The sequence below is a fragment of the Amia ocellicauda genome, chromosome 3, assembly GCF_036373705.1.
Source record: "Amia ocellicauda isolate fAmiCal2 chromosome 3, fAmiCal2.hap1, whole genome shotgun sequence".
Lineage (NCBI taxonomy): Eukaryota > Metazoa > Chordata > Actinopteri > Amiiformes > Amiidae > Amia > Amia ocellicauda.
In genome coordinates this window covers 3,811,424-3,820,078 of record NC_089852.1, presented here as the reverse complement: position 1 = coordinate 3,820,078, position 8,655 = coordinate 3,811,424, and positions in this window count along the sequence as shown.

Genomic DNA, 8,655 nt, shown 5'->3' with positions numbered 1-8,655 from the left:
ATGCCACCTTTGATTTACATAATAATTACCTTCAGAATTGTTGTCACGGTGTGTTTGTGTTTCTCCTCAGTGAAAACTGGTCAAGGAGTTGTACGGGACTGCCTTTTTTTTGTCTGAGAGCAGCACTAGTTCTCCGTGTGTCCTGAGCGGCTAAAAAACAGACCGTTTCACCACTTAAAATCAGCATGTTACACTCCAATGGTTGTGTCAGAATTGTATCTGCTACCACTTACTCAGAAATGCAACAAATTCTGTTATAATTAGTTTAATTTTGCCATGCTTGTAAATACTTGTGCTACAATCCCAATTCCTGACAGTTCATTTATTTTATTTGATTGCTGGAGACTATTTATAGAAAGAAAGGGGTGTGGGGGTGTACTCTGCTAGGCCATAAACTAGTCCGTACATACAGAGGGTGTGCGTCACATTGAGCAAAAGACAAAAGAGTTTAAATTTTTATTTCTGAGTCAAACACTTGTATTTATTTACAAAGAATGTGAAAACAATAAAAACAAAAATGCGGTTTTAATTTGTCCTAACTTACCTCCCGGGATTTGCTTGGCTACAGGCATCAGGAGAATTTGGTCTGTGGGATTTCATTGACTGGTGGACAAAAAAGGCATAATTACTTTGAAAATACCATTCATTAAAATCTGTAATGGTCTTCCGTCTGAATTACAAAAACAGCAGCGTTCGGATTTCATAATCTGCATTGTTCTTTTTTCCAAACGGGAAAATGTATTCCACATTTGAAAGGATTTCTCATTCTGGATTCCAGATTTTCTTGATTGGTGTTTGGCTTTAATGATCAGCTATCTGAAATTATAAACAAAGCAAGTGGATCAAAGGATACATATTGGAAAAGGTGAAGAAAAGGAAAAAAGGGAAATTCAGAAGCTTCATTCTGACGTAGTTTTCCTGGATTCCAACCAAACAATTATTCATCATTCATTCATTCATCAATCATTCATTCATTTTAGAAGAATTCATTTATTTTTTACTTGGCTTGCTAAGTGAGCATTACACATTTCTTAACAAGGTCATTAACTCACATTTTACCATGCAATAGTCTGTAATAGGCCACTGTATTTCACCTTAATATAATTGAATGGACTTTTGCAGTGCTAAACTTTAAACCTGTATTAGTAAAGGACAATGAAAGGGAGAGAGGGGAAAAAAAGCTTTGAGTATCTATAGGAAAGACCACTCAACCAAGGTGGCCATTCAACAGCACATCAGAAACCCAACACCGTGGACTGCAGCGATGGAGTTACGTTACCATGAAGAGCCTGCTTTGTGCTTTCTGTCAAATTTTTAATTCATTCTGGGCTCATTTATGCTAAAAGACTGATCTGTTTATTTTGTTCAAGCCGGCAGATGGGAGAAGGAGATGGACCTGGAACCGGTGTTGTTTGTTCTGCCACCGTCAGCTCGCGTTGACCACACAGACAGTAATTACCCATCATCCCTCACCTCAGCCCGATAGCATCTGCTTAATTAAATACAATGGCTGACAATACACCCATCATCTGTTTTCGGGCTTCTATTTTCTCAAGTGCTGGCATCAATAGCCACGCTCCATTTAATCTCCACAAATGCCAAGGGATGTTTTCCTGATTATAGCCGTGATAAGCCGACTTGGATAAATACACCGTAGAGACCCAATCGGTCACAGGTTGTTAAGTCTTCTTTCGTAACAAGTGTCAGGTTGTTTTTGAAGCAAATGGCAGCTTTCTGTCACGGCTTGCTTTTTGTTATTACTCTCCTTTTTGGTGAAAAGATAAAGCATCTACAACATTCATAATTCAGACTCATTTGGGCTTTTTTGTTCGGGAGTTACAGTACATTAACCCTGACCAAACAGTTCTTCGTTTGCCCATGCTTTTAAGAACTGTGGACAGTACTGGGGGGTAATCACATTGAACATAGGCTCCTTAATTGCAATTATCTTGGAGTTTGGTTTCTCTTCTCAATGTAAAGTCACCATAAAGTTAATATACCAAACTCATTAATCACGGGAATGAAGACCAATCATTGGGAAGCTTTGAAACGCTTCTCTAAAACAATCCAGTTGCCGTGGCTTTTATTCGACGAGCGCCCCACCCACCGCTGATATGACCACTGATGGGGCATCTGATGTCATCATGAGGTCACGTTAATACACGCATGTCTCGGCTTGCTGTGTGAACGCTGCCGTGAAGATGGATTTAGTATATCCAGCCCTGATCTATTTTGGAGAGGGAGTTGAATCGGATACCTTGTAATCAGAGCTGTGGTCAGCTACAGTTAGCCAAACCGATGTATATTATGCTAAGGCCTTGGTGTGTTAATTGAAATGAATTACTTGTCAAAGAAATGCACTTGACAATAACCATGCTTTAGATGCTCGGCACTAGAAGCGGGTTCGGTTTACTGTAGAGGGGGCTGTGAGCAGCAGGACACCGAAGTGGGGGTGTCATCCAAGGGCAAGTGATGTCACAGTGTTTCTAAGCAAGCAGTTTTTCATGACACTTTTCTTATTCAAGTCAGGGGCCTTCAAAACCTTGACCCTCCAGCCAATCACCCATTACAAAAACTGTGATTTGATGGTGTTTTGTTTGTTTGCAAAGACTTTTTGATTCTATCCAATGGAAGGTTGTTGTGAAGTGTTTGGTTAGGAAGTTTATGATTGGGTCTCATTTAAAAAAAAAAAAAAAAAAAAAAAACCACAATAATATAGATCACAGTCTAATCAAACATCAGCCATTAAGGATTTTTCGGTTCAGGAAATACAACCTGTAGCTGTATCTGATAACACAAGACCAAGCTTAACATCATCTTAAGAACTTGTCTTCGTAAAATCAACAAATGGTTTCTCCCATCAAAGAGAAAGCACTAAATGAACCAACAAAAGGAGGTGGATGAAAAGAGGAGACGTTAGAGGAGATTTGCCTGGAAGAACCAGTGGAAACAGGCCTTTAACACATTTTAATATGGTTTCGCCACTCAGCTGTTTTATAAGCCATCTAAGAATAGAATAAACCATTAGTGGCAACACCGTTTTAAAGTTGGTTAAAGCCCTGGTTTCTCTAGTCAGAGGAATATGGCTTCAGTTCAGGGACCTGAGTAATGGTGGCAGGTTAGAGCCAAAGGCAGTTTCCGTTTGTTTTTTTGGGAGAGGGGGTTGGTTTTGTTTTGTTTAAAGAAAGAGTCCCAATTAATTACGCTTACAGGGGTCAAACGTCAAATGGTGGGCACCTTGCGCTCGGTGCACGGTCCTGGGTGGAGTTGTTGACATTTGTGATTTTTCCCACACGCTCACTGTTGGTAGAAGATGCAATCTGGGCAGGGTAAAAGGGCACAGTGTTTGTGGAAAGGCTCTCCCAGGAGGGCTTAAACTACAAAAGGCCTTGGCAAAGTGCTACAAACAGACACACATGGAAGCAAGTAAGTCGATGTCCTCCGCTTTGTGTCCTAATAGTGAGGTCTTGCATTCTTCAACCGATGTCGATGCCATTGAAGTGAATGTGTGCCGCAGTGTTAAAGACCCATCCTTTGAAAACGTCACAGTGAATCTCATCTTGATTTGCGGTAACGGACCAAAGCCTGTTCAGAGAACGGATTGGGAACCAGAGGCCTTTAACCGAATCTCACCAAAAGGACTAAGTGTACAGAACTGTAACGTCTGCTCTTAAAAATATACTTTGCAATGTATGAAAAGATGTTTGTGAGTCTGTATTTGCATGTTTAAAGTTTGTGTGTATGTTGAATATTTATTTATTCATTTTACTGAAATCCTTTGTGTGTAATTAGTTAACACACTGCTCATGAATGCAGTTCACAAAATCGATGATGCAAACTGCATTATTGTGTGTGTCAAAAACAAAAATAAATAAATCTCCCCTTTTAGGATTCATATTTTTTTTTATTCTAAAACATAAACTTCGTAGTTTCATCCTCTGCGAAATAAGAACATGATTTAACAGGGTTTAGGAAAGCATTAAATCCAGCAAGCATGTGACCACATAATTTTTGTCAGGAAGGCATATGTTTCCTCTACACTGTCATTATACTCTCAGTAGGCCACATAAAAGCCCAGCCATCTTTTAAAGATTGTTGCACACTTCAGTGTTTGGGCTGATTGGCTATTATCTAAATGAATACATGTTCTATATCAGGGCTTTTGACTACATAACTACCCTGTTAATATTCAGAGGAAGTGCTCGGGGTCAGGGAGCTTTCAGCCAGTTGACCCCAGGGTCGGACAAAATTGAACCGAGAGGTGGCACATGGCAATGAATGAGGTCTAATGATTTAGATGGTATCTATTACACACCCAGGAGAAAGGTAATCTTTCAGGGTAATCTTAATACGGAGAAAAAGCAGAATACCACCTTTCACAATAAACATACCTGTTTCTCCCAAAAGAAAACGAGGGCATCGCATTTAAGAAACTAAAATCTGCCTATAGGTATTATTGCCTTTAAAATATTTAGGCAAATGATAAATAATTGAAACCATATGTGCTTTTCTCACTTTTTTTAAACCTTTATATATATAAAAATAGAAAATAGAAAATTGTACAGCTTGCATTTGTTTTATTTTTATTTTCTAGCACTTTTAGCCCCGCTTTAGCGCTTCATTACCCCTCTCACCGATTTCCAGTCTCTCTGTGTTGCGAACTGTCACAGAAGCCTTCTTTCCAAGGGGATTAGCGAACCATTTGGTTTAGGTTTACGGAAAATGTGTCTTTTGTGTAGGCATCTCGGACAACTTGCTGATGCGTAGCGTGGCTTTGAATTTCCTTCAAATGCCCTGTAAACATTAGGCTTATGCACTGCAACAAACACTGTTCCCTTAAAGAATACTTTCAAAAGCAATTTCCGTTTCTGGCTACTGCCTGTAAACATAGTAATTGTACTTGGGTCACTCCCAAGCCCATCTGAACACAATTTATTCTCACAGTTTATCAAGTCGTATCAAGAGCAAAGGTGTAGTTTTGCAAGTGGATAATTAGGCTAAATCTCTCTCTTTTACACTAACAAATATACACATCAGGCCATCCAGTCTGACAGTGTGGTTCATGTGGATATTTACCAGTTTTAATTAATAATAACGTGTTTGAATTGTGTTTCTGTGCTTCGGCTTAAACTGGGTGAATCACTATTATAAATATACAGTTCTCTATAGACTCAAGATCAATCACAGCAATACCATAACTTGCAAAAAATGGCATTCAATGCCTCATACCTGTTTAACTTTAACAACATTGCAGTTGTTTTAATTTTTTAATCTAAGTCTAAGGGACTAAGCTTATAAAGTGTTTAGCTGTGAGAATAATAGACTCCCACCTCTGTTAGCAATGGTTGTCTTTGCAATACAATATACACTAAAGAAACGCTGTCCAAAATGGTTACACGGAAAGCACAGTCAACAGTCACTGAGTGATTTCCTCAGAATGTTACATCAGAAAAGGTGTGGGCAGGAACAGGAAAGAGTTGGATAACTGGACAATAGTGGAGTGCTTATAGTATATCCAGTAAACAAGAAATAAAATTAAGTCACACAGTTGGATAGTATGCCTAAGTACTCACTAAACGTCATAAAGCCATCACAATCCACTGTACGCTACCAGATACAATCATAAACAGTGTTATGTTTTTACAATACGTTTTAAAATATTTTTATTGCAAGACAATCAGGCATATACTCTTTCGTATAAAGTACTTTTTTTTTGGTGCTATAAAGTTAGCAGAGAAGCTGCATCTTGGTTCTGTAATCAGAACTGGTTATATTTAAGAACTCTCTGACACGGCCTGTAAGTTATTGCTTAACCGTTTCCGCGTGGAGATCGCAGTCGCTTATCCAGAAAATGGTCTGTTTGTGATATGTATGTTAATACGCCAGATGTTTTCATATGCATGCCTCCAGTCCGAAAGTGACATCTGCTGCTTGCAGTCGCTGTGCGCAGAGAGGACCAATAGAAAATGGCGATTATGCAGAGCTCTGCATTGCAGACGATCATGAATATTTGATTTTGCCACAGCATGAAATTACACACAAAGTGTATCAATCAGCACGTGGCTACTGTTTAAAATGTGGCTGTAGTACTTTGTGTTGCCCTTGTGTAGCCTTGGTTAGGTTTGGGATCTGATTCAATCAGGCGCAGTAGATGGGGGACATGACATATTTAAGGTTAATTAAAAAGGCCTGAAGGATGATCAAATTTAAATATTGTGTATGGTAAGTGGCCATTTTCTTTGTTTGCTTGTTAAAACTATTATAGTGTCCTAAAACTAGAGTCAGACTAATCATATACTAATAAAAACTAAAAAGATATGAAGTTTGTTTTGTAAGTGAGGTTTTATATATAATTTGGGTTTCAGTTACTTATTTAATGTTAATGTTTAATGAGTAGTTAGAGTATTTTAGAACATTGAGTTATTGGCATACCACAATCAAGTGAGTGTTTAGAAACATGTATTATTGATGTTTGAGAGTATTTGTAATGGGTTGCATGTACCAATGAAAATAAAACATTTAAACAAACTGTAAAAAGTTCTGCAGCGAACTCTGTGAAGATTATTGACCATGAATTGTTAACTAAATATTTCGAAATACAGACGTTTCATAATTCAAAGAGTCAAAAGGATTTGTTTCAAATGTCAAAACTGGTATGGGGGGAAAACAATGAAAGTACTTTGTATAAAAAACAAAATAAAAATATCAAAGCACTAGCCTGCCGTGTGTGTACAGTGAGACGTCTGCATACAAAAAAGGTAATTGTGCTTCAAATGAAGCCATAGATGCGTCCACGCTCCAATGTGCAAAAACATATGCATAGTTGCTTTTAATAAGTACTATAATCAACAAAGGTGTGGCCAGGGCCAATACTTTGTTCATGTTCAGTGACTTGTAAAACAGATCTGTTAAACAAAATTCAGTCTCCAGCATCTTCAAAGATCCTGTGATTAAAGGCTGCCTTCGATGAAGCAACGTAGTCCGCAGTCGGGCCAGCTGTTTCTGGCTAAATCATTTAGCGTTCTTGTTTCTCCTTCTTCAAAAATAAAGCATTACAGACTTAGTTGTACAATTTCATTTGAATATTTACAGAAGAACCCCCCTTTCAGCATCTGAAATGGATGCCATTGACGACACAATACATCCCAGGATGCTGTGGCGTATCTGAGTGCGGCCGATAGACTTTAAATCAAAATCTTTAAAGTATTTTCTGCACGGTAATACCTTATAACATGTTCTTTTGGCTTGATGTATTTTAAAAGAGATTCATGCATTCAGTTCAGAAGAGCAAATTAAATAAACCCCCAGTATTATAGGGTGTAGAGGTTCTTGTGCTGTTTTATTTAGTGTTATTACTGAAGAAGAAGAAAACAAAAACAGGTTTAGAGAAATACCTTTGTTGCCTGTCTGCTGGTCACGTCATAATTCCAGTTCTAATGGATGTCTGAATGTAGAAGGAACAATGTGTAGCAAACGCATACAGAGAGGGACCGAGAGAGACAGAGGGGATATCATATTTCAGCTGTCTATATTTTGCCACGGACAGATTTCTCTGGGTGTGTATCTTCAGTATAAACATGTTGCTATAATATACAGTGAGGGGAAAAAGTATTTGATCCCCTGCTGATTTTGTACGTTTGCCCACTGACAAAGAAATGATCAGTCTATAATTTTAATGGTAGGTGTATTTTAACAGTGAGAGACAGAATAACAACAAAAAAATCCAGAAAAACGCATTTCAAAAAAGTTATAAATTGATTTGATTTGATATATTTAATTTCAGTACATTCAATGATTTAAGATGTATAATAACCTAAACATTTTGAAATGTATTCATGGCTTTATTAAAATATTACAATTAATACATAATGAATTGTAATGAAAAAGGGGCTGCCTAGATACACGTCTATTTCTCTGCCTGTAAAATGTGAAAAGGTGTATTTTTTATTTTTTTATTTCATCAGTTCAGAATTCCAGTTGAATTCCAGTTTTTTCCTGCAAACTCTCACATACATTTGAAAATAATAATAATAATAATAATAATAACATACAATGCATTATTATTACCATTAATAATACTAAACCTGATACTACTACTACTTTCACTACACAGCAAAATCTATAATGTTCAAATTACATTGTTAAAATTTAGTGTTAAAAATCAGTGTTATTTCAACACTCATTGGGTGAATTAACACTCGGAGAGTTAAACCATCTTGAGAGTCAGTGTTAATACTGGGTGTCAAAATAAAGTGTTGAATTAACACTGTACTGGTGTAAAACCAAATAACTAAACTTTCCCACAATGCATTGTGGTAGTTTCCAGAATAATTCATGTTTTATTGTTATTTTTTATTTAAGCACTTAATTATTGTGTAAATATTAATTACTGTAAATAAATTGTTTGATTGTAATATGTCTCTTTACCTGCCAATATATTATATAAGTCATGTCTTTGAGTCAACACCTACCACACTTTTTTTTTTCTTTTGTCTATTTCTCTGCTTGTGGTGGTGCTTTTGAGCCTGACCTGCGTATGCATGACCAGTTTGATGGTCTGGGTATGTATGTATTTAAAAGTTAAGTATAAAACCACTGAAATTACAATACATTTTTAGATTTATATGTATGTATATATAAAGGACTGCTGGAAGT